The 26,231-nt window shown below is 48.5% G+C and overlaps 1 pseudogene; it reads left to right on the forward strand.

Annotated features, from left to right (window-relative positions):
* Nucleotides 1-4,967: 4,967 nt before the first annotated feature.
* The window catches only part of LOC136515860 (uncharacterized), a 41,513-nt pseudogene continuing 20,249 nt past the window's right edge, over nucleotides 4,968-26,231 (forward strand).

The following is a 26,231-nucleotide window of genomic DNA, read 5'->3' on the forward strand; positions in this document are numbered from 1 at the left end:
TCGGATCCTTCTTCTCCTTCATGCTTGTCCTGCCGACACTGTAGATGCCAACAGGGACGGCGCCACGTCGCGGCCTTGTCCGTCACTGGCGCCATGCGCAGGCGTCGTCTGCCGGTCATGGCGCTTCACTCCATCCTAGTGGACGTTGTGGTGAACCGACATGCCTGTCAGTGTTCGTACGAGGGTTAGGCAAAATAGTACTGGTACGCCCGACGCTGTTCTTGATGTGAATCCTCAAGTATGGCCCATTGTGGCCACGGGTTACATCGGGGCGTACCGGTCTGTTCCTTGGCGTCAGAGTTTTAACACAGGCCATACGCTTGGACCCAGAGTGGTTGGCGGCGGTATGGGACCCCATCGGGCGAGGCGTAGCCCGCACCCATGGGGTCGAGAGAGCCGGAGCCTGCTCCCAGAGGTCGGGCGAGGCAGAGCCGAGGCCTTGGGGTCAGGCGAGGTGGAGCCTACCCCTAGAGGTTGGGTGAGGTGGAGCCTGCGGCCTCGAGATCGAGCGAGGCGGGGCCTGCCCCAAGAGGTTAAGCGAGGCGGAGACCACGGCCCCAGAGTTGGCTGAGGCGGAGCCCGCCTCCAGAGGTCGTGCGAGGCGGAGACCATGGCCCCGGAGTCGGGCGAGGTAGAGCCCGCGGCCTTGGGGTCGGGCGAGGCGGAGCCCGCGACCTTGAGGTCGGGCGAGGCAGAGTTTGCGTGCCTGAGGGTCGGTTGGAGCTGTAGTCGTGCTCTTGACTGCTCGGATGAATCAATGTTGATGGTCATTAGCTCCTCCTCCTCGGGTACCCTAGTATTGGTCCCTGACAGTAGCCCCCGAGCCTACGGAGGAGTAGAAACTCCTTCAGAGGTTTTTTCAAACGGGAGGACTCTGAGGGCTTTCTTTTGTCGCCCACGGCGTGACCCGAGACGGTGATTCCCTTTTATCGAGGTTGGACCCTTTGGGGGTATGGCCGTGAGATTTGGTGGGTTTGGAAAGGGTCTTTCTTGATTTTGACCCCTATGGGGGTCTGTTGTTCTACGGCCGTGCGTTCGGTCTCCGTGCGAGCCCAACTTTCCTTGAGCCCCCCGCCCAAAGCAAGGGTTCGGTCGAGGATTGGCTTTTCTTTTCGATTGTCTTCCCTCAAGCGTTTTCCTGATAAAAATGTAGGAGCCAAGCCGTGCCGTGATTTTCCTCTATGGACGAATCATGGTGCTCGATGAGCCGTTAATGGGCTAGTCCGAGTGGAGCCCCAGCATCCCATTCATGGGGATCTGGCTTGGGTCAGCTTGGTGACTGACTCCAGATTCTCAGTGGCCAATCCATATGGTTCTTGGGTCCGTTCGACCGGCTTCGAGGGCTCTGTGCCTTTCTTCGAGAAAAAAACCATGGATCGTATTCGGCCTAGACTCGAACGTGGGTCGAGATGCCCGTGGCGCTCGTGCGCCTAGGTTTTGGCCGCTAGAGGGCCCATCCCTTTCCACCCCTCTCTTTAAAAGGCGCCCAGAGTGGTTGTCGAACCCGTCGGTGGGCCAACCTTCGAACTCCTAGGCCTAGATGGGCCGTAGTAGCGTTTTTAGCTTCGTATTCCTCTTACATGTAACGGGTCGTGGCCCGTCCGGAGAGGCGAAACATTCGGCAAGATTTCTGAGGGAACGGACAGAGGTTGTGTGCGCGCATGCCGCGGTGAGACATGGTGGCAGATCATGGTAGGCGCGGAGATCTAGGCAGGCGGTTGGTTTCCTCGCACCCGTCGCCCCTATAAAACCAAAAGGTTAGCCCCCCCTAAGTTTCATTCCTTGCATCCTTGCCTCTGTAGCCACGACCTCCACTACCAATCGCTTAGGTTTCCTACCTCCGTATCTCCGCCGCTGTTGAGCCCGCATCCATCCACCCCCACCTCTAATGGATCCATGGTGCTGTTTCGACATCACCTTCCAGCGCATGGAGGGCCTCATCCATCACGGTCTTCTCCGCACGTGGACCTTAGCCGAGGAGTGGTTGCTACCCGGCGTGTAGGCCTTATTGTCGCCACCCGACGGCTATGTGGTGTCGTTCACCCACTTCCACGAGAGTGGGTTCACGAGCCATGCCCACAGATTTCTTAGGGGGCTGCTGCACTACTATAAGATCAAGCTGCAGCATCTCAATCCCAACAAGATTTAGCACATGGCGGTGTTCGTCGCCCTGTGCGAGGGGTTCATGGGTATCAGGCCCCACTTTGACTTGTGGAGGTACTTCTTTGTCGTCACCCTCCAGAAGAAGAGGGAGAAAAGCGATAGGTAGGAGCTACATATGTCGATGGGGTGCGCCGGCATCGAACTTCGGAACAACCGGGTCGGCGAGTACCCATCCATGTGGCTCTCGATGTCTAACAAGGGGTGGCACTCACAGTGGTTCTACCTCAAGAACGACACCGCTGCCCCTCTGCCAGAGTTCACCGGGCGCCTGATCAAAGAGGCCTCGGAGCCATGGAGCCAGTGGGGCGTCCCAGAGAAGGATAAGAAGAAGATCTGAGACCACATCACCACCATCCATATACTGAAGGAGAACGACCTAAAGGGGTCGGGAGTCATTAGGGCCTACCATGCAAGGAGGGTGGCGCTGTTAATGACGCGCACACTCCTGCTGTATGCGATGGTGCCCAAGGCGTCGTTCGATGGGACGACGCTCACCGAGGGAATGCTCCCCAACTCTGAGATCATGCAACGCATCAAGGAGGCGATGGAGCCTTTGCGAGACGACCCAGGTGCCCCCTTGATTTTGTCTACCCAATGCTAGGGCATCCTCCGATGTGGCTGGGGCTAGGCCACATCATCTTCGTAAGTTTCCCCTTCTCTTGCCTTTTCTTCAACTGATTTCCTGACCCCTTGACACTAACTTTGAGAGGGATGGGACCAGCCGAGGGACCTCATCCTCATAGATCACCCAGCACTATTGCTGAGGGATTTAGACATGAGGAATGCGAATCGCATCGAGGGTGAGCGGCTGAGGAAGGTGAAGGAGGACAAGAAGAGAAAGAAGCAGCGGAAGCTATAGGCATGGGAACGAGAGGAGGACACTGATAATGATGATGACGACGACGATGAGGAGGTAGCCGACGATATCGAGTGGGACAACCTGGAGAATGAGAATGCGCTAACATGTATCGGTTCATCCTTACAGGCGTTGGGACCCTTCCTGTTCTATGGAGGGAAGGGTATGTCTAGGGAGCCGACGGAGGCAGGCCGTACCGTTGACCTACCCCAGGAGTCAACAAGGGTGGGTGGCTCTACCATTACACCTGAGGTGCCAGTAGAGGTGGGCAGCTCTACCGTCATGAACCAAGAGCTAAAGGGAGCGATCCCCTCTACCCAGGAGCCGAAGGTGGGCTCAAAATGGCCTCGTTCCGATGAGGCAGAACAAAGGTCGGGGGTTCGCCCCCCAAATGCATCTGCCGCCCGACAGCGCTGAGGTGAGTTATTAGTTTCTCTATTTTTCTGTCTTGGTCAGATTTCATCGCGACTCATGCTTTTTGTCCCTTGCAGCATCGGCAGGTAGCATAATCCTTTGGCACTGGCGCCGAAAAAGAGCATCGACCTCCAATGGAGGTGGCAACTGTCTGCTGGTGTCACGCCCATTTGGGTGGGAGCGGCGCTAGTGTGACCACATCGTCGGCCGGTCAGGCGCTGCCTATGGTTGCACATGTGCCCTCGGCGGGATGGATGAACATGGGGGCTTAAGGGGCGCCTTCGGAGGTCATAGAGCAGCCGGTGATAGCCGCGATACCGCTGTCGATGGCAGGACGGATGGGGCTGCCAACCGTGCTTGTGGCATCGACCGCGGCGAGCGTGGTGCAGCTGGTCATGACCCTATTGACATAGGTGGAGGTGGCGGCAGCCGTGACAGCGGTGGCCCAAGTGACAGCGCCTGGCGTAGGCCAAACGGAGGGGGACATGGCTAAGGGTTCCCTGAGAGTCATGGTGCTAGGAGAGGGGTCGGCGTCCGCACCGCTGACCCCCTCCATCGTCGGGGGGGCGTCCCGGCGGGGATGTCATGGCAAGAGGGGTCAGTGGCGCTTAGAGCTGGTAGAGAGTCGTCCCTAGCTGTGACGTCGATGGGTAGTGGCTCGCCTACGCAAGGTGAGCCCCTGCTCCGATGGACCAATCTATAGGATCCAGCATCGATGCTTTTTACCCTTGATGACGCTGCCGAGAGCATGGAGCAGGAGAGCCTCGATGTAGCGATCGTGTCCGTGCTCGAGGTCCTAAACCACGCCACAGGCGCATTGCACAACGTCGTTGTTCCCTCCGGCCAAGAATTGTTTGGTCCTACTTTTTGCCCTTGTCCTCCTTTATATGCTTTCTGTATCCTGACCATCGTCTTCCTGTAGTTCCTCATAGCTCGTAGCAGGGGGAAATCTTAGTTCCTTCATCAGCAAAAGGAGGCCTGGGACTGCCTCGTTGAGGAGGTGTGGCTACATGGGGAGGTAACAGCTCAGCTTGTCACTGCCCAATAGAGGGTGGCCGAGCTAACTCCCCTCGCCGAGGAGGTGGACAATCTTTGGTCGTGGGTGGCCGAGGCTCGTCGGGATGCTAACTAGGCTGAGAAGGCGTTCGAGGCCCTATCAGTGTGGTCACGGAAGGACAACGAGGAAGCCACCAGGGTCAGAAAGGAGCGGGATGAGTTGCTCTAGAAGGATGCCGAGACCCACCAACGGATCCTCGACCTTCTGGCCAACGTTGAGAAAGAAAGGGAACTAAAGCTGGGGGCTAAGGAGTAGCTCACGACCCTGGAGAAGAGGGTGAGCCTAGAGGCCACGACGGTCGCTCGGCTGCACAAGGAGCAGGATGAACTACTCTAAACCACAGAGAGGCTCCACTCGGAATGTGGCACGGCTCACGAGGAGCATGACCAGGCTTTCCGAGAGCGTGACCAGGCCTACCAAGAGCACGACGACGCGCGGTAGAAGGTCAACTCACTCTAGGCCAAGCTCGAAAGCGCGATGACCCAGAAGCTGGAGGCCGAGAGCATTTCTACCAGGCTGGCTGTGGACCTCACTAAGGTGAGGGGGAATCTTCTGGCAGAGAGTGATGAGCTTGGTATCCTGAGCGCCACCCTCGGAGTGGTCTGCGATGACCTTCAGGTGGTGCAGTTGGAGGGGACTAGCTCGCTCGTGGTTCGTGCCATTGAGATCACAGCTCGAGTGTGCTAGCTCAAGAGGAGTGCCCTTTGCGTCGGGGTCAATCAGTCCTTCATGATTGCTCATTCTCATTATGGGGACACATCAATCTAGAGGCGATGAGCCTGGATAAAGTCCATGAGCTAGAGGAGATAGAGACGGCGGTGGCTCCCCTTTCGCAGGACCTAGCAGACAAGATAGAATACATAGTTCTCCCCCAAAGGGGCTAGTTAGTTAGATAGGTCAGGCGGTCGTTCTTGTAACAAGCGGACAAGTTCTGACCCTTCTGTATCATTTAAATAAACTTGTCATTTCATTTGATCAAATCTGTTCTTTTGTTTCGGTGCGAACGAATTTGTTTTTTCTCCCTTTTTATGTGTGAAAAGAGGTTAATGCAACCCTTCTGTTTGTTAAGACCATAGAGTTTGAGGTGTAGGAGGGAAACTCTAATCATGCTGGTAAGCAAGAGTGCCGTAGCCATTAGGGCGTAGGTTTCTTGTAGTCCGACCAGCCTTACTCAGTCGTTCATTTCTGCAAGCCTTGCCACTAGGTTTTTAACGTGAGGAAGGGAGCGGGCATGGTGATTGTTTTAGAAAGAGTATATATGCCCTTATCAGCCCCCGAGTGAGACCCGACCCCTTGCCGTTGCTAGGGTTGGGTGTCACTAAAGATCGAGGAGAGGATAGCAAAACTAGCTAGAAAAAGCGTCTCTTGTTTTAGAAACGTTATTCTTAGCTTTCGCACATACCCCCTCCCTAGGATCTGAGCCATCATTCTATGACTGCACATTCGGTCTCCTTATGAGTCCAACTTTCCTTGAGCCCCCACGCATAGCGAGGGCCGGTCAAGGGTTGGCTCATCTTTGTGATCGTCACCCCATTCATTGTTTCCACAACTAGAGGGGTTGAGCTAATGTCACTTGCCTTGATGGCTCGAGTGACGCGCCTGATGAGCTCGCTAATGGGTATGTTCGAGTGGAATCCGGGTCCATCGTTCGTTATGGGGTTGGCATAGCCCTCATGTAGCATCCCACTGCTCCTTAACCCACCTCCTGGTAGATGCCCATGTCGCTCTGGAGAGCGACTTAGGTGGTCTGATGGCCTCCCTTTGATGGAGATTCTATGGGCTTGGCTCAAGGTTAGGATCGAACAAGAAGGTTGAGCTGACCCTGTCTACTTCTAAGCGAGTCAGGTGATGGCCATTGGGGCTCATCTGCATTTTCTCCCCTGGCTCTGTTCAACGTAAGGCGGCCTTGAGCCCTTCATGGGCCGGCCTTTGAACCCTGGCCAGTTGGATTCTCGAGTTAGGGTCGGGCGGCTCGAGCCCCCGAGCCCAGTTGTGCTCGATAGGGGTCGACCGAATTTCATGCGTCACCCTATCCACGATTTCCGCAACCAGAGGGGCTCAACTAACGACACTTGCCTTGATGGCTTGAGGGTCACGCTCGGTGAGCTCACTAACGGGCATGTTTGAGTGGAATCCAAATCCATCGTTTGCTGACGGGGTCAGCATAGTCCTCATGTGGCATTCCACTGCTCCTTAACCCACCTCTCGGCAGATGCCCGTGTCTCTCCGGAGAGCGACTCCGGTGGCCCGCTGGCCTTTCCTCGATGGAGATTCTAGGGGCTTGGCTCGAGGTTAGGATCGAATGAGAAGGTCAAGATGACCCTGTCCACTTCTAAGCAGGTCGAACGAAGGCCGCTAGGGCTCATCTGCATTTTCTCCCCTAGCTCTATTCGACGTGATGCGGCCTTGAGCCCTTCGTGGGCTGGCCTACGAACACCGGTCAGTTGGATTCCCAAGTTAGGGTCGAGTGGCTCAAGGCCCCGAGCCCCATTGGGCTCGGTAGGGGTCGACCGAATTTCATGCGTCACCCCGTCCATGGTTTCTGCAACCGGAGGGGCTGAGCTAATGACACTTGCCTCGATGGCTTGAGCGTCACGCTTGGCGAGCTCACTAATGGGCATGTTCGAGTGGAATCCGGGTCCATCGTTCGCTTATGGGGTTGGCATAGCCCTCATGTGACATTCCACTGCTCCTTAACCCGCCTCCTGGTAGATGCCCATGTTGCTCCAGAGAGAGAATCAGGTGGCCCACTGGCCTCTCATCGATAGAGATTCTATAGACTTGGCTCGAGGTTAGGATCAAACAAGAAGGTTGAGATGTCCTTGTCTGCTTCTGGGCAAGGTTGAGCAAGGGCCACTGGGCTCATCTATGTTTTTCTCCCCTGGCTCTATTTGATGCAAGGTAGCCTTGAGCCCTTCGTGGGCCGACCTTTGAACCTCGGTCGGTCACCACTCATATCGAATGAGACGACTACCGCTTCATGACGCGACGCGAAGCGTTGTGTTGCAGCTATTGCATATGTGATGCTTGGATGTATGGGATGAATGTATAGATGAATGTATGAACGAATGTATGAATGCATGCATTAAAATGGATGAATGAATGCTCATGCATTGGAAAAGTAAAGTGGGGGTTGGTAAAGTTACCTTGATGGCTCGAGTGACGGGTTCGGGGAGCTCTTACCAGATATGTCCATGTGGCGTCCAGGTCCGTCATTCATGACGGAGTTGGCATAACCTGCATAGTGCATCCCCCACTCCTTACCCATCTCTTAGCAGTGGCCCGAGCCATCTGATCGACTTGGGCGACCTGCTAGCCACTCCTTGATGGAGATTCTGTAGGTGGGCCCCTCCAAACCCTTCCTAGGAAGGTGGAGGCTAAAGCTCAGGGTGCGGGGATAAAAACTCTGATCATGCTGGTGAGCAAAAGCGTCGTAGCTACTAGGGCCTAGGTTTCTTGTAGTCCGACTAGTTTTACTTAGAGTTTGTTTTCGCACACCTTGCTTCTAGTTTTTTAACGTGAGAAGGGGTCGGGCATAGAGAATGTCTACCGAATATACACTCTTGCGGGCACCCGAGTGAGGCCCAACCCCTTGCCATTGCTAGGGTCAGAGGCTCGATAGCGAAGTTAATGAGAGAAAATGTGCATAAATTAAGGGTGACCCGCTGGCGCAGAACTTGCCTAGATGGCACGAGCGATGGGTTCGGGAAGCTCTTACCGGATATGTTCGAGTGGAATCTGGGTCCATCGTTCATGACAAAGTCAGAATAACCTACATGGGGAATCCTACTGCTCCTTACCCATCTCTCGGCAATGGCCCAGCCGTCCAATCAACTTGTGTATCCTGCTAACATAGGACTTACCTACGAAGATAGAGGATGAGATCATCCCCCCTAAGAAATTAGTTAGGCAGATAAGCCAGGTGACAAACTTGTAATAAATGGATAAGCTTTAAATTTTGTTATGGTCAAACAACTTTTTAGCCCTTCTCCCCTTTTTGTATAAAAAGGTTAGTGCGTTCTAACCCTTTCCGTCGTTAAGGCCATAAAGCTCATGGTGCGGGTGAACAAACTTTGATCATGCTGGTGAGCAAAGACGTCGTAGCCATTGGGGCATAGGTTTCTCGTAGTCCGAGCAGTTTTACTCAACATTCATTTCTACAACCTTATCCTCTAGGTATCAATGTGAGAGAGGGTCAGGCATGGAGAATGTTTGCCAGGTGGATATAATCTTAGACGCGTACCGACTCTTTCCGTAGCTACGGCCAAAAAAAGCCTAGAGTATGGAAAAAACTCTGATCACGTTGGTGTGCAAAGATTCCATAGCCGCTAGGGTGTAGGTTTCTCGCAGTCCGACCAGTTTTACTCAGCATTTGTTTTTCGCAAACCTCACTTCTGGGTCTTAATGTGATAAATGGTCGGGCGTAGAGAATGTCTACTAGATAGATACGCTCTTATCAGCCCTTGAGTGAGGCCCGACCCCCTGCCGTTGCTGGGGTCGGGTGTCACTAAAGATTAGAGAGTTTGATAGCAAAACTGATAAGAGAAAGTGTGCGTATATTAAGGGTAAAGGCGACATAGCTGCTCGATGTTCTAGGCATTGACGAAGACTACGCCGTCGATGGTCTTGACCTTGTAGGCTCCTGGTTGGAGCACCTCCGCGATGATGTACGGTCCCTCTTATGGCGGAGAGAGCTTGTGGCGGTTCTTGTTGCTCTGGATGAGGCGGACCACTAGGTCTCCGACATTGAAGGCCCGACCCCATACTCGACGGTTGTGGTACCAGCGTAACGCTTGCTGGTATTTGGCCAAGTAGAGGAGGGCGACGTCGTGCGCTTTATCTAGCTGGTCCATGGCATCTTCGAGGGATGCCTTGGCTCCCTGTTCATCGTACACCCTGACCCTTGGCGTTCCATAGTTGAGGTCAGTCGGGAGGATAGCCTTGGAACCGTAGACCATGAAGAATGGTGTATAGCCGGTGGCCTAGCTAGGGGTCGTCCTTAGGCTCTAGAGCACCGCGGGAAGTTCCGTGACCCATCATCCACCAAACTTGTTCAACCAGTTGAAGATCCTAGGCTTGAGGCCTTATAGGACCATGTCATTCATGTGCTTGACCTACCCATTCATGTGGGGGTGCGCCATGGTGGCCCAATCGATGCAGATGTGGTATTCATCGTAGAATCAGAGGAAGTTCTTTCCGGTGAACTACGTACCATTGTCTGTGATAATGGAGATCAGGATTCCAAAGCGATGGATGATGTTAGAGAAGAACAACACGGCTTGCTTGGACTCGATCATGGAGATCGGTCAAGGCTCTACCCACTTCATAAACTTGTCTACTATGACAAGCAAGTGTGTATAGCCTCTGGGCACCCTCTTGAGGGTCCAACTAGATTGAGCCCCCAGACCATGAATGGCCATGTGATGGGGATCGTCTGGAGTGCTTGGGCCAGTAGGTGGGTCTGCCGAGCATAGTATTGACACCCTTCGCAGGTATGCACAATTTGTTTGGCGTCGGCTACTGTGGTCGGCCAGTAGAAACCTTGTCGGAATGCATTTCTGACCAGGGTTCTAGGCGTGGTATGGTGATAGTAGACCCCACCATGGATATTACTCAGCAACCCCTTCCCTTGTTCAATGGGGATGCAACATTACATGATCCCAATGTGGCTTCACCTATAGAGTTCGCCATTGATAATGGCAAATGACTTGGCACGACATGTGAGCCGCTGAGCCCTTGTTTTGTCCATCGGTAGTGCCTCATGGAGGAGGTAGTCAAGGTAGGGAGTTCTCCAATCGGCCAGAGGGTTAGGCTCTGTCACTGGATCCTCCTCAAGCTCCATGACTTTGGGGTCGGATGGAGCCACTGGCTGGTCAGCCCTCGAGGCTAGGTGAAAGGTCCTAATAGCTAGAGGAGGGGTGAATATCCTATTTAAAATTTCTACAACAACACTTAGCAAACCAGTTAGACAAATATAAGGCGAAGCGAGTGTTGCGCTAGCCTACTAAAATGCAAGCCACCAACTACAATTCTAGTTTATATAATATTTATCCACACAACGGCTATGTCACTACACTAAGTTAGTGTGCTCTCAAAGGCTAACTAAAGAGCCACACTAACCAAACTAACAAGCTCTCACGACTAGCTACACTAAAGAGCTTGATAACTAATTTGCGGTAATGTAAAGAGAGAGAGCAAGATGGTTATACCGCCAAGTCAAGGAATGAACCAATCAATCACAAGAATGAATACCAATGAAGACCAATCACCTCAAAATCAAATGATGACACAATGACTTTTTACCAAGGTTCACTTGCTTGCCGGCAAGCTAGTCCTCATTGTGGCGATTCACTCACTTGGAGGTTCACGCGCTAATTGGCATCACACGCCAAACCCTTGATAGGATGCCGCACAACCAACACAAGATGAGGATCACACAAGCCACGAGCAATCCACTAGAGTACCTCTTGGATCTTCGCTGGGGAAAGGTCAAGAACCCCTCACAATCACCATGATTGAAGCTAAAGACAATCACCAACCTCCGCTCAACGATCCTTGCTGCTCCAAGCCATCTAGATGGCGGCAACCACCAAGAATAACAAGCGAATCCTACAGCGAAACACAAACACCAAGTGCCTCTAGATGCAAACACTCAAGCAATGCACTTGGATTCACTCCTAATCTCATAAAGATGAAGAATCAATGATGGAGATCAGTGGGAGGGCTTTGACTAAGCTCACAAGGTTGCTATGTCAATGAAAATGGCCAAAAGTGTGAGCTAGAGCCGGTCACACGCCTTAAATAAAGCCCCCAATGAAATAGAGCCATTGACTCCTCTGTCTAGTGAAACACGGGCTGACCGGACACGTCGGTCAGGTTGACCCAACGCTGGACCTCTGCGTCTAGTCTCCTGATGCTCGCCACGTGTCATCAATCTCAAATGTTGATCGCTCGATCTCAACGGCTAGTCTGCTTCATGCCACATGTTAAGTTGCGACCGGATGCGCTACCCAAAGTGACCACATGCTCCATCACTGGAGTCTTGTCCTTTCTAGTAAGGTTCCACAGGCGGTTTTTCATGACCGGATGTGTCTGGTGGCTCATGACCAGACCCAGGCCTACGTTCGGTCAACTCAGCCTCTCTCTATTGCTTGCGTCAGTGTACGTCACTAGGTGACTGAACACACACCCTGCGCGTTCGGACCCTCTTTCTCTTCAGCATTCGGTCAAGGGGCCGAGGGCGGCCTTCACTGTGCGCCACTGACCAGACACGGGGTCGGAGTCCGGTCACTGCCCAAGGCAGAGTTCGGTCAATACGAAATTTCTCATTTTGACCTTGAACTTCACCACCCTTGATTAAATGTGCCAACCACCAAGTGTATCATGTTGTGCACATGCATTAGCATATTTTCACAAACATTTTCAAGGGTGTTAGATTTCCACTATATCCTAAATGCATATGCAATGAGTTAGAGCATCTAGTGGCGCTATGATAACCGCATTTCGATACGAGTTTTACCCCTCTTAATAGTACGGCTATCGATCCTAAATATGATCACACTCGCTAAGTGTCTCGATCACTAAACCAAAAAGCTCCTATCAATTTCACCTTTGCCTTGAGCTTTTTATTTTTCTCTTTCTTCTTTTCCAAGTTCAAGCACTTGATCATCACCATGGCATCACCATCATCATGTCATGATCTCCATTTGCTTCACAACTTGGAACGTGCCATCTATCTCATAATCACTTTGATAAATTAGGTTAGCACATAGGGTTTCATCAATTCACCAAAACCAAACTAGAGCTTTCAATCTCTCCCTTTTTGGTAATTGATGACAACCCTTACACAAAGATATGAGTTGAAATTTAATTGAATCCGTGTTGCTTACCCAAGCATATTTACCATGTGTAAAAGGATATGGACAAGTTTCATGAATCCCATATGGTAGCAATTGCTCCCCCTTTGAAGCGTGATATCAATCGGAGTGCACCAATATACCATCCTTAGCACCATTAGTAACTAGACATACACAAAAACTAGAATACCCTATGAGATCAACATTAGAAGCAAGGGTATAGTTTCCATAAAATGAACATAAGTCTAGTTTCTTAACCTTTGCATGCTAGTTTTTCATTTCATCATTCAATCCTACAACTAGTATATACCACATAAGCATGGATATTGAAATTTAAAACTTGTGCCATGCAAGCAAACATATGAAATGCACATTCAAATGCATCCACCAAGTTATATTGAAATTTAAAACTTGTGCCATGCAAGCAAACATATGAAATACACATTCAAATGCATCCACCAAGTTTATGAGCTTGCTCCCCCTACTTGTGTGTTCAAAATTTTAATTGATCCCGTTACTTTGTCATATCTCTCCCCCTATGTTATTTTTTCACTATCTTTACTTTGTCATATCTCTCCCCCTATGTTATCTTTTCACTTTCTTTACTTTGTCATATCTCTCCCCCTATGTTATCTTTTCACTATCTTTGTACACTACTATCTTTGTACACTATTTCTCTCCCTTTGTCATCAATGACCACAAAGGTTCAAAATGTAGATAGGTTGAGATTATCAATGTCAATTAATGAGGTGAGGATTATTTTCCCAAATTTGGTTCAATCTAGAACATTTGCCAAAGATATTTAACTCGGTTTGATCCAAGGACAAGCTTCTTCACACCTCCAAATAAGGGTTATCTTGTACCATGTTGAGTTAAACACTTATAGCACATTTTCTAGATCAAACACTCGGTTTACAAGCCCACAAACATGTTATATGCTACCACTAGATCAAATTAAGCATAGAAGCAATAGTGGTACCATACAAACATCAAAATCATTTGATTTTCATAAATGAGCCTATTAAATGTGAAAGATGACTAGATGCACTAAACATGTCCTTAGCAAGGATGTATGCCATGCTAATCAACTTTTACCTTGGATTGCTCGAAGGAAAGGCATGTCATATAAGTGGGCGGGGTGCATCAACACATATTTGAGAAATCTAATATGTTCAACTCATTCCTTAGCTTACAAAACCTTTTCTTATCTAATGGCTTGGTGAATATATCGACAAGTTGATCTTCGGTGCCTACACTCTTAATGCAAATGTCCCCTTTTCGTTGGTGATCTCTTATGAAATGGTGGCGAACATCAATGTGCTTTGTTCTTGCATGTTCAACCGGATTATTGGTTAACTTGATTGCACTCTCATTGTCATATAGCAATGGCACTTTCTTGAACATTGATTCCAAAGTCACTCAAGGTGGCCTTCATCCAAAGTATTTGTGCACAACAACTACTGGTGGATATGTATTTAGCTTCGGCGGTTGATAATAAAACACTATTTTGCTTCTTTGATGACCATGAAATAAGTGATCTTCCCAACAATTGGTATGCGCTTGAGGTGCTCTTCCTTTCAACCTTGCATCCCGTATAATCCGAGTCAGAGTAACCAACTAGCTCAAACTTTGCTCCTTTGGGATAGCACAAACCAACATTTTGTGTATGCTTTAAGAACCTCAATATTTTCTTTGTAGCCTTCAAATGACTTTCTCTTGGTGAGGCTTGAAATCTTACACATATGCATACACTAAACATGATATCCGTCCTTAATGCGGTCACATAGAGTAGGCTTCCAATCATAGACCGATACAATTTTTGATCTACCATATTGCCACTTGCATCAATATCCAAGTTATCATTTGTTCCTATTGGTGTACTAATAGCTTTGCTATCACTCATGCCAAATTTCTTGAGCATATCTTTGATGTACTTGTCTTGACTCACAAATATACTATTCTTCAATTGCTTGATTTAAAGACCAAGGAAGTAACTTAACTCTCCAATCATGGATATTTCAAACTCATTAGCCATCATCTTTCCAAACTCTTCATAAAAGTCTTGATTGGTTGATCCAAATATGTTGTCATCAACATAGATTTGCAACATAAATAAGTCTTTGCTAATCTTTTTGGTGAAAAGAATGGTGTCAATCTTGCCCATCATGAACCCTTTAGAGAGTAGAAAGTCCCTCAATCTCTCATACCATGATCTAGGTGCTTACTTCAAGCCATACAATGCCTTCTTCAACTTATACACATGGTCATGCTTTTTGTCATCTTCAAAACCGGGAGATTGTTCAACATATACTTCTTCATTGATGTAACCATTGAGAAATGCACTCTTAACATCCATTTGATAGAGTTTGATGTTGTTGGCACAAGCATAGGCTAGTAAGATTCTAATTGCTTCCAATCTAGCAACTGGGGCATATATTTTTTCAAAGTCAAGACCTTCAACTTGTGTATATCCTTGTGCTACCAATCTTGCTTTTTTCCTTACTACTATCCCATCTTGATCTTGCTTGTTTCTAAAGACCCATTTGGTTCCAATTATATTGTGTCCCTTTGGTCTCTCTACTAATTCCCATACTTAATTTCTTGTGAAGTTATTCAATTCTTCATGCATAGCATTCACCCAATCAACATCCTTCAATGCTTCATCTATCCTTTTTGGTTCAATGGATGACACAAATAAGAAATGCTCATAAAATGAAGCCAATCTTGATCTAGTTTGCACACCTCTTGAAATATCACCAATGATAGTGTCCAATGGATGATCTCTTGTAATATTTGTTGGTTAGAGTATTGAAACATGATTGCTTGCATTTCCTTGATCATTGGGTTGAGATGATATACTAGCCACTTGATTTTGTTCATTGTCATGAGAGCCATTTGTGCTAGCTTGATTTGTATCATCATGCACATTTGAGTTAGAGAGCACTTGCACTTGATCATCTTCATCATCATTCACTTGCCTAGGCCTTAATTCACCATCATCCATGTTCTTCATGGCATTTGAAAGTTGAATGCTTCTAACATCTTCCAAGTTCTCATTCTCTTCTTGTGAACCCTTGGTTTCATCAAATTCAACATCATGAACTTCCTCAAGATTACCACTATCAAAATTCCAAACTCTATATGTTTTGCTTGTAGTGGAATAACCAAGTAGGAATTATTCATCACATTTCTTATCAAACTTGCCCAATCTAATGCATTTCTTCAAGATATAACATTTGCAACCAAAGACCCAAAACTATGCAATGTTGGGCTTTCTACCATTCAAGAGCTCATATGGTGTCTTCTCTTTTAATGGGTGACAATAGAGGCGGTTGCTACAATAGCAAGTCGTGTTGATAGCTTTGGCCCAAAAAGATTGGCTCACATTGTACTCACTAAGCATAGACCTTGCCATATCAAGGAGTGTTCTATTCTTCCTCTCAACAAGGCCATTTGATTGTGGAGTGTACTTGGCTAAGAATTAATGTCTAATTCCAAATTCATCACACAACTCATTAATTCTAGTGTTCTTGAACTCACTACCATTATCATTTCTAACTCTATTGATGGTTGTTTCAAACTCATTGTGAATGCCCTTGACAAATGATTTGAATATTGCAAACACATCACTTTTGTCCACTAGAAAGAATACCCAAGTGTATCTAGTATAATCATCCACTATCACAAAACTATATTTGTTACCACCAATGCTAGTGTATTGTGTTGGCCCAAATAAATCCATGTGCAATAATGCAAATGCTTTACTAATGCTCATCATGCTTTTCTTAGGATGGGTGTTTCCAACTTGTTTGCTGACTTGACAAGAGCTACAAAGCTTATCCTTCTCAAACACAATATCTTTCAAGCCTCTAACCAAGTCATGCTTAAACAATCTATTCAATTGTTTTATTCCAACATGACCAAGCCTTCTATGCCATAACCAACCCATACTAGACTTAGTGAACAAACATGTTGCCAATTGAGCTTCACTAGCATTGAAATCAACCAAGTATAGATTCTCATACCTAAAGCCTTTGAAGATCAAGTTAGAGCCATCTACACTTATGATCTCTACATCATCTACCCCAAATATGCATTTGAATCCAAGATCACACAATTGAGCCAAGGATAGCAAATTGAAGTTCAAGCTCTCAACAAGCAACACATTGGAAATGCTCATGTCATTGGATATTACAATCTTACCAAGCCCCTTGACCTTGTCTTTGCCATTGTCACCAAATGTAATACTATCATAACCATCATTGCCATTGGTGTTGATTGAATTGAACATTCTTGCATCCCCGGTCATGTGTTAAGTGCACCCACTATCAAAAACCCAATGCCTTTCTCCAGTTTTGTAATTGACCTACAAAGGAAGATCAGTTCTTTTTATGTGCCTAAACTTGCTTGGGTCCTTGAAGGTTAGTGACCAAGCTCTTTGGCACCCAAATGGCTTTCTTCTTTAGCCCATCCATGGTGTATCAATGAACTTAGCTTTCACACCATTTGTACCTTTGGTAAGCACATAGAAAGAATTAATCTTAATTGAGGATACATTAGCATTCTTGCTCTTGTTCTTGTACTCATGCTCTTTATGACCAACTTACTTGCAACTAGTGCAAAACTGACTATTGTTCTTCACAAAACTAGTCTTATGAGAAGCAAAGGTCGCCTTATCTTTCTTGGGGGTATAGCCCAATCCTTCTTTATAGAGAGAAGCTCTTTGGCTACCCAAGCACATAAGCAAGCGGTCCTCACCCCCATAGGCCTTAGCCAAGGTGTGAGTAAGCTCATTGACCTCCTTCTTGAGGGTCTCATTCTCAACCATTTGTGAGGCATCACAAGTAAAACCATCACTACTAGATGAGGTGTAAGTAGAAGTGCTACAAGAAGGGTTAGTGGGAGCAACAATAATAGGCTTATAGAATGGTTCATCAATTAAGTCACAAGTTAAGCCTACATTACATGTCTCAACATGTTTTTTTCTTATTTTGATCATCAAGCAAAGAGGAATGAGCTTTTTCAAGCTTCTTGTGAGCCTTGTCAAGCTTCTCATGGGCTTCCTCTAGCCTCTCATGAGATGCATTGAGCTCATCAAAGGGTTGCTTAAGGGCTTTTAGTTCCTTACGCAAACTTTTGCATTCCTGTCTCTTAATGTCGAAGTGTTCTTTAGCATCATCTAGCATGTCAAGTAGTTCATCCTTAGTTGGTTCATCATTATCACTATCACTTTCATTTTCATTATTGTGTTCCTCATCACTTCCATCATCACAAGTTTGTACCTTAGTGGCCTTAGCCATGAAGCATGATGGAGTGTCGAAGAGAGAAGGCTTCTCATTGATAGCAATGCTTGTAAGTGCCTTCTTTTTGGTGGTCTTGTCATCATCACTATCATCATCATCACTTGAGGAAGCATCGCTATCCCAAGTTACCATATATGAACCACCCTTCTTCTTCTTCTTGAAGATCATCTTGTCCTTCTTCTCTTTCTTTTCCTTCTTATCCTTCTTCTTGTTCTTCTTGTTGTCATCATCATTGTCGATATTGTATGGGCATTGAGCAACAAGATGGTCCTTGCTTCCACAATTGAAGCACCTTCTTGACTCTTCCTTGTTCTTGGATTAAGAATTCTTTCTTCTAGCACGGTAGCCCTTCTTCATCATGAACTTGCCAAATTTTTTGACAAAGAGCGCCATCTTCTCATCATCCATCTCATCAAAGATCAAGTCTTCATCTTCACTTGATGATTCTTGCTTTGCCTTGCCCTTGGATGATGTGGCCTTGAATGCCACACTCTTCTTCTTCTCATCCTTCTTCTCATCTTTCTTCTCCTTCTTCTTTTTCCTTCTCATCATCATCTCTATATGTATCATCGGTCATTATATCTCCCAATACTTGGTTTGGTGTCATGGTATCCAAACCATTCCTCACTAGAATAGTGACCAATGTGCCAAATATTGAGGGTAAGCATCTCAAGAACTTATAGGAGAAGTCCTTGTCCTCTACCTTCTCACCAAGTGCTTTGAGATCATTGATAAGCACTTATAACCTATGAAACATCCTCGGCACACTCTCATCCTCCTTCATCTTAAAACTAGCAAACTTCTCCTTGAGGATATATGCCTTGGCACCCTTCATGGCTTGAGTGCCCTTAAATGATTCCTCCAACTTCTTTCATGCTTCATGAGCCATCTCAATGTTCTTGATTTGCTCAAATATTCTCTCATCAATAGCATCATGAATGGCACTAAGAGCAATGTCATTGTTTTGGAGAAGTACTTCTTCGGCAGCGGTGGGGTTCTCCAAATCCTCTATCTCAATCTTGGTCTCCACCACCTTCCAAACTTTTCTATTGATTGACTTGATATATGTTGTCATCTTAGCCTTCCAATAGGGATAGTTTGAGCCATCACATTGAGGTGGCTTCTTGGTGTTGTTGATTTGAGCCATTTTTTACATTGAAGGTTGTTAATCCTTAAATCATGGTGACCACAGCTTTGATACCACTTGAAAGGTCCTAATGGCTAGAGGGAGGGTGAATAGCCTATTAAAATTTCTACAACAACACTTAGCAAACCGGTTAGACAAATATGAGGCGAAGCAAGTATTGTGCTAGCCTACTAAAATGCAAGCCACCTACCATAATTCTAGTTTATATAATCTCTAGCCATACAATGGCTATGTTACTACACTAAGTTAGTGTGCTCTCAAAGGCTAACTAAAGAGCCACACTAACCAAACTAACAAGCTCTCATGACTAGCTACACTAAAGAGCTTGACAACTAATTTACAGTAATATAAAGAGAGAGGGCAAGATGGTTATACTGTCAAGTCGAGAAATGAACTAATCAATCACAAGAATGAATACCAATGAAGACCAATCACCTCGGAATCAAATGATGACACAATGACTTTTTACCGAGGTTCACTTGCTTGCCGGCAAGCTAGTCCTCGTTGTGGCGATTCACTCACTTGGAGGTTCATGCGCTAAATGGCATCACACGCCAAACCCTCGATAGGCTGTGGCACAACCAACATAAGATGAGGATCACATAAGCCACGAGCAATCTACTAGAGTACCTTTTGGCTCTCCACTAGGAAAAGGTCAAGAACCCCTCACAATCACTATGAACAGAACCAAAGACAATCACCAACCTCCGCTTAACGATCCTTACTGCTCCAAGCCATCTAGGTGGCTGCAACCACCAAGAGTAACAAGCGAATCCCGCAATGAAACACAAACACTAAGTGCCTCTAGATGCAAATACTCATGTAATGCACTTGGACTCGCTCCTAATCTTACAAAGATGAAGAATCAATGATGGAAATGAGTGAGAGGGCTTTAGCTAAGCTCACAAGGTTGCTATGTCTATGTAAATGGCCAAAAGTGTGAGCTAGAGCTGGTCACATGTCTTAAATAAAGCCCCTAATGAAATAAAGCCATTGGCTCCTCTATCCAGCGAAATACGAGCTGACCGAACGTGCTGGTCAGGTTGACCAGATGCTGGACCTCTATGTCCGGTCACCCGATGTTCGCCATGTGTCATCAACCTCAAATGCTGATTGTCCGATCTCAATGGCTAGTCTGCTTCACACCACGTGTTAAGTTACAACCAGACATGGTGCCCAAAGTGACCAGACACTCCATCACTAGAGTCTGATCTTTTCCAGTAAGGTTCTAGAGATGGTTTTTCATGACCGGACGCGTTCGGTGGCTCATGACCGGATCCAGGCCTACGTCCGGTAAACTCAGACCCTCTCTATTGCTTGCGTTAGCGTATGTCACTAGGTGACCAGACACACCCCCTGTGCGTCTGGTCCCTCTTTCTCTTTAGCGTCTGGTCAAGGGACCGAGGGCGGTCTTCACTGCGTGCCACTGACCAGATGTAGGGTCAGAGTCCGGTCACTACCCAAGGTAGAGTCCGGTCAATATGAAATTTCTCCTTTTGACCCCAAACTTCACCATCCTTGATTAAATGTGCCAACCACCAAGTGTATCACCTTGTGCACATGTGTAAGCATATTTTCACAAACATTTTCAAGGGTGTTAGCTTTCCATTAGATCCAAAGTGGATATGCAATGAGTTAGAGCATCTAGTGACACTATGATAACAGCATTTCGATATGAGTTTCACCCCTCTTAATAGTATGGCTATCGATCCTAAATGTGATCATACTCGCTAAGTGTCTCGATCACTAAACCGAAAAGCTTCTATCAATTTCACCTTTGCCTTGAGCTTTTTATTTTTCTCTTTCTTCTTTTCTAAGTCCAAGCACTTGATCATCACCATGGCATCACCATCATCATGTCATGATCTTCATTTGCTTCACAACTTGGAACATGCCACCTATCTCATAATCACTTTGATAAATTAGGTTAGCACATAGGGTTTCATCAATTCATCAAAACCAAACTAGAGCTTTCACTAGGGTGGGCGGCCCATCACCAGCTTGTTCTGGCACCTCGTAGTGGACCAAGGGCCTATGATGATTGCTGGTGAAGACGCCCGTTGGCACCGGCTCTCAGCTGGACGCCGTCTTTGCTAGTGCGTCGACTGCCTCGTTGAGACACCTCGGGATGTGTTTGAGCTCAAGACCGTCGAACTTGTCCTCCAGCTGGTGGACTTCTCAGTAATATGCAGCCATCTTGGCATTGTGGCAGCTCAATTCCTTCATGACTTGGTCGATGACCAGCTAGGAGTCGCCCTGAATGTCGAGGCATCGAATACCCAACTCGATGGTGGTGCATAGGCCATTGATGAGCGCCTCGTACTCAGCCATATTGTTGGAGGAGGGGAAATGGAGATGAACCATGTACCTCATGCGTACCCTGAGGGGCGAAACAAAGACTAGTCCCACGCTGGCGCCTTCATCGGTGATCCATCGAAGTACATCATCTAGTACTCTTGGTCGACGACCGCTGATGGCATTTGGACCTCGGTCCACTCTGTAATGAAGTCAGCTAGCACTTGGGACTTGATGGCCGTCCGAGGGGCATACAAAATGCCTTGACCCATTAGCTCGAGTGCCCACTTCACGATTCTTGCCGTGGCATCCTGGTTTTGGATGACCTCATCGAGAGGGAAGGACCTCATGACCATCATCGGATGTGACTTGAAGTAGTGACGCAACTTCCTCTCGGCGATAAGGATGGCATATAGGAACTTTTGGATCTGGGGGTAGCGGGTCTTGGAGTCAACAAGACCTCACAAATGAAGTACACGAGATGCTACACTTTGAGGGCGTGTCCCTCTTCTTCTCGCTTTAACACCAGGGTGGCGCTGACTACTTGCGTGGTGGCCACAATATAGAGCAGAAGCGGTTCTCCATCGGTCAGGGAGACTAGGATCAGGGCCTTCATCAGAAGCTACTTGACCATGTCAAGTGCCTCCTGGTCCTCGGGCGTCCATTCAAAATGGTCAGCCTTCTTCAGGAGCTGATAGAGGGGGAGACCTCGTTCACTGAGGCGCGAGATAAAGCAGCTGAGCGTGGCAAGGCACCCTGTAACTCGTTGTACCCCCTTTATGTTCTAAATTAGGCCCATCCACATGATGGCTGAGATCTTCTCTGGGTTAGCTTCGATGCCACGCTCGAAGATGATAAAACCCAGTAGCATACCCCTTGGGATCCCAAAAACACACTTCTCAGAGTTGAGCTTAATGTCATTTGCTCAGAGTTTTGTGAAGGTCTGCTCAAGGTCGGCTACGACCTGGTCAGCCCGTTTGGACTTGACCACGATGTCATCCATGTAGGCCTCAATAGTTCACCCAATGAGGTCCTCGAAACACTTGAGCACACAACACTAGTATGTAGCCCCTGTGTTTTTAGACCGGACGACATTATGACATAGCAGAATGATCCAAATGGGGTGATGAAAGATGTTGTGAGCTGGTCAGACTCTTTCATCATGATCTGATGGTACCTGGAGTACGCATCGAGGAAGCAAAGGGTTTCGCACCCTAAGGTCGAGTCGACTACTTGGTCTATGCGTGGCAAAGGAAACGAATCCTTTAGACAAGCTTTGTTGAGACCCATGTAGTTAACACACATTCTCCATTTCCCACTCTTCTTTCATATAAGAACAGGATTGGCTAACCACTTGGAATGGTATACTTCCCTGATGAATCCGGCCACCAAAAGCTTCACAATCTCCTCACCAATGGTCATGCGCTTCCCTTCACCAAAGCAACATAGGCGCTGCTTCACCGGCTTGGAGCCTGGCTAGATCTTCAAGGCATGCTCGACGACTTCTCTCGGAATGCCTAGCATGTCCGAGGGTTTCCATGCAAAGATGTCTCTATTGGCGCAGAGGAAGTCGATGAGCGTGCTTTTGTATTTAGAGGAAAGTGTGGTGCCAATACGCACCACTTTGCTCTTGGAGCTGCTAGGGTCTATGAGGACCTCCTTGGCTCCCTCCGCTGGCTCAAAAGACCTGGCCGACCGCTTGAGGTCGGGTGCTTCTTTGGCGACCTCCTTAATGATAGACGCAAGTCCTTGGAGGCGATGATTGCCATGGCATGTTCATAGCACTCGACCTCATACTCGTAGGCACGCTAGAAGGAGGTGCTAATAGTGATGACCCTACATGGTCCTGGCATCTTCAGCTTTAGATAGGTATAGTTGGGGACGGCCATGAACTTCGTGTAGCATGGACGTCCTAGGATGGTGTGGTAGGTTTCATGGAATCCGACCACCTCAAAGGTAAGGGTCTCTATCCTATAATTGGATGGATCCCCAAAGGTGATGGGTAGATCAATCTACCTAAGTGGCACGGCCTGCTTTCCAAGCATGATGCCATGGAAAGGCGCCCTGGTCGGTCGGATTCACGCTTGGTCAATGCCCATGGCATCGGGCATTTCTTCATACATGATGTGGAGGCTACAGCCTCCAACCATCAGTACCTTGGTAAGTCGCTTCATGTCGATGATCATGTCGACCATGAGCGGATATTGTCCTGGCTGCGTGATGCATTCTAGGTGGTCGGTCCGATCGAAGGTTATGGTAGACTCCGACCATCAAAGGAAGGTAAGCGTGGCTGGCTCAGCTGTATAGACCTCGCGACATGCAAGCTTCTAGCAGTGCTTGGAGTCATAGGCTGCTGACCCTCCAAAGATCATGAGGTAGCCATCTAGTGTTAGAAAGTCACCGTCCTTCTCCTCGATGTCATATGTGGCTAGGTTGGGGTCCCTCTTGTGCTCCCCCTTATTGGAGCCTTTGGACAAGAACTGCTTCTTGAGGCCGCAATCCTTGTATAGGTGCTTGACAGGGAAAGCATGGTTGGGCATGGCCCTTCAAGTAGCTTCTCGAAGTGGTTCAGGGTACCCTCTACGGGCTTCTGACCCCCCTTGCGGTTGACGGTGGCCATGAGCGAGCTCTCACGCCGCTGCTTGTTCTTCTTCTTGCTAGGATGGTTGGAGGCGCCTTCACCAGCGTCCTCGTCCCACTTCGCCTTGCCCTTGAGGCGGTCGAAGATCGCTCCGATCACCTCCTCGCTTGAGGCATGGCTGGTGGCGATGTCGAGGAGCTCCTTGGTAGTTCACGGGCCCTTACATCCTAGCTTATGGACTAGGGACTCACAGGTGACCCCAGACAGGAAAGCTCCTATGACATTGGTGTCGATGACGTCGGGCAGCTCATTGCACTACCGGAAGAAGCGCTGGATGTACCCATGAAGGGTTTTCCTGACCTTCTGTCGGTAGTTTTTGAGATCCCATGGATTCCTAGGATGCTTGTATGTGCCCTAGAAGTTCCCCCATGAAGATCTCTTTTAGGTCCACCCAACTTTGGATTCTGTTGGGCGGAAGGTGTTCCAACCATGTTCACGCCGAATCAGACAGGAACAATGGAAGGTTGCGGATATTGAAATCATCATTATCCGCTCCACCAGTATGGTGAGCAAGCTGATAATCCTCGAGCCATAGTCCGAGGTTCATTTCCCCAGAGTATTTCAAGATATTGGTTGGTGGTCGGTACCATGGTGGGAAGACGGTGTTGAGGATATGTCGGCCGAAGGCTTGAGGTCCCGGCAAGTTGGGGCTCGGACTTTGGTCCATGCCGCAATCATAGCGTCCACCATGACAAGGGGGTAGCCATGGCTAGCTCCCTCCCTCGCATCACTATGGGTACGCCTACGGGCGTTGAGGGTGTCCCACGCATCATGGTGGTGACCGAGACGCTCATGCACCAGGACCGTGGCATGTGGCCTGCCACCTTGCAGCGCCTGGTGCACTGATGCATCCTTGTCGGGTCGCTCTGAGGGCATGCACTGGCTAGCGTCAAGCTCGTGTCATCGGGACAGCAAGCTCTCGGCCTGCTGCGCCGTCGCACGCTCGACTAGCGTGCAAATCTCATGATGGGCCCGATGATCCTCGGGCATCATGGGCCCCGGAAGCCCCTGGAGTAAGGCCGCCATAGAAATGATGTTCTGGCTTGCCCAGACAAAGTGTGGGAGTGCTTCATCGTTCTCGATGATGCTTCAATTCACATCACGGGTCATGGCACGCGCACACCCACCGTCTCCAAAGCACTCAATCTCTCGCTCGAGCTCCGCGCATTCCTGCTCGAGCTAGAGTCATGCTTCTTTGAGCTCTTGGTGCTGGGCCTTTAGCTGCTCCACCCATAGGCGGGGTGAGGCCCCAGCATCCCCCTTGGCCTCGTCGTCGAGGTCGTTCATTGGGGTAGCCTCTTCTTCCTGGATGCTTTTGACATGTCCCTCAGGGATACCTACCATAAAACACTCACAAGAGGGGTGATGGCTCCTCCTACTGGAGTCAGAGCTAGAGGGCGACTTCAATTCTCCTACAAGGAGGTCATGGAAAGTCTCCGCGACAAATTCGGTCATCCCCATAAACTTGTCATTCATAGGGGATGGAGGCATGCATTGCGCCATAAGGTGGCCAACGGTCTCCGCGGCGTTGCGGAGACCGGACAAGAGCGCTCTCAGGGTGTTGTAGATAAGGTATTCTGGGGATAGCGGCTCTCCTCCAGTGAGCTATGTCATGACGTTAGCGAATGAGAAGGTGAGGTGATGCAGGTTCTCCCGGGACGGTTGGGGTCCTAGGAAGGCGCCGAGCTAACGCTCTAACCTCATGTAGTCGAAGCCAAGGAGCTAGTCGCTCCTGGGGGCATGGGCCTCTGGTGCGTGCAGCTACAGCTCCTCAAGTGCCTCAGCAATCGCATCGAGGATAGCAGAGCGGAGAGGTTGCATGGCGGCAGGAGCCTACACCAACCCTCCCTCCATCATGACGATGAAGTCTAAGTTCTTGAAGCGCACGTGTGCGCTCGAGACCCAGCTAACGTTGTGACTAGCCATCCGAGCCCTGGTGTGGATGTCGAGACACACAAAAGGCCCCTACCTGGTATGCCAACTGTCGGTGTTTCGAATCACCACCAACGAATAAATTTCTAATATTGCACGTCTGGCTTGGATGGTGTGCTTAGAGGACACGAGATTTATACTGGTTTGGGTAGAATATCCCTACGTTCAGTTCGTTGCTGCTGCATGTGTTACTAGTACTAAAAGTTCATAGTAGGAGTTACAAACGGACGAGAGAGGGACGGGTCCTAAGTCTCTGGTGAAAGGGGTAAACAGGTGCTGAGAGAGCTCGGTTGCTGCTCAGCCGTGTGTTCAGGGTTCGATGGGTTTGTTTGGATCTAGCTTGAATCGATCCGATTGGTTATCAGATGCCCTTTAATGGAGCACCTTGCTTTCCCTTTTATAGACCAGGGGAAAGCATGGGTTACAGCAGAGGGAAAAAGGAGAACGAGAGAGAGCCGAAGGCCTTCAGGATCGTCGGGTCCTTCTTCTCCTTCATGGGGGTCCCGCCGACACTGTAGATGTCAACAGGGACGGCGCCACATCGTGGTCTTGTCTGTCACTGGTGCC

This window comes from Miscanthus floridulus, chromosome 17 (genome assembly GCF_019320115.1).
Source record: "Miscanthus floridulus cultivar M001 chromosome 17, ASM1932011v1, whole genome shotgun sequence".
Taxonomy (NCBI): Eukaryota; Viridiplantae; Streptophyta; class Magnoliopsida; order Poales; family Poaceae; genus Miscanthus; species Miscanthus floridulus.